The sequence below is a fragment of the Oncorhynchus nerka genome, unplaced genomic scaffold (assembly GCF_034236695.1).
Source record: "Oncorhynchus nerka isolate Pitt River unplaced genomic scaffold, Oner_Uvic_2.0 unplaced_scaffold_9102, whole genome shotgun sequence".
Classification (NCBI taxonomy): Eukaryota; Metazoa; Chordata; class Actinopteri; order Salmoniformes; family Salmonidae; genus Oncorhynchus; species Oncorhynchus nerka.
In genome coordinates, this window is record NW_027032218.1 from 1 (window position 1) to 972 (window position 972).

At 41.6% G+C, this 972-nt stretch overlaps 2 pseudogenes; both read left to right on the forward strand.

Moving 5' to 3' along the window:
• The first annotated feature begins 203 nt into the window (after positions 1 to 203).
• LOC135565968 (5S ribosomal RNA) lies at positions 204 to 317 on the forward strand (annotated as a pseudogene).
• A 230-nt stretch (positions 318 to 547) lies between these two features.
• LOC135565967 (5S ribosomal RNA) lies at positions 548 to 665 on the forward strand (annotated as a pseudogene).
• Positions 666 to 972: the final 307 nt, after the last annotated feature.

Sequence of the window (972 nt, forward strand, 5' to 3'; positions counted from 1 at the left end):
CACAAGGCTGAAATATGTGCCCTCTCTTTAGAAATTAGTAAGCAAGGTTAGTTTGTATTTCATCCAACAATCTGTGCTACAAATTATAAACACAGTATATGCAATTTTGGGTGACACAAGATTCTTATCTAAATGGTGAAAACGCAACAGCTGTTAATCAGACTCACTTTCACTTTATATAGTGCACCAAGAGATAGTTTCTTGCTTACGGCCACACTGTCCTGAGTACGCCTGATCTCGTCTGATCTCAGAAGCTAAGCAGGGTCGGGCCTGGTTAGTACTTGATGGGAGACCTGGAATACCAGGTGCTGTAAGCATTGGCAACTCTTTGTCCGTTTTTTTCCCACAAGGCTGAAATATGTGCCCTCGCTTTGAAATAAGTAAGCAAGGTTAGTTTGTATTTCATCCAACAATCTGTGCTACAAATTATGGCTACAGTATATGCAATTTTGAGTGACACAAAGATTCTTATCTAAATGGTGAAAATGCAACAGCTGTTAATCAGACTCACTTTCACTTTATATAGTGCACCAAGAGATAGTTTCTCGCTTACGGCCACACTGTCCTGAGTACGCCTGATCTCAACTGATCTCAGAAGCTAAGCAGGGTCGGGCCTGGTTAGTACTTGGATGGGAGACCGCCTGGGAATACCAGGTGCTAAAGCATTTGGCAACTCTTTGTCCGGTTTTTTCCCACAAGGCTGAAATATGTTCCCTCGCTTTGAAATAAGTAAGCAAGGTTAGTTTGTATTTCATCCAACAATCTGTGCTACAAATTATGGCTACAGTATATGCAATTTTTTCCAATTTTGAGTGACACAAAGATTCTTATCTAAATGGTGAAAATGCAACAGCTGTTAATCAGACTCACTTTCACTTTATATAGTGCACCAGAGATAGTTTCTCGCTTACGGCCCACACTGTCCTGAGTACGCCTGATCTCGTCTGATCTCAGAAGCTAAGCAGGGTCGGG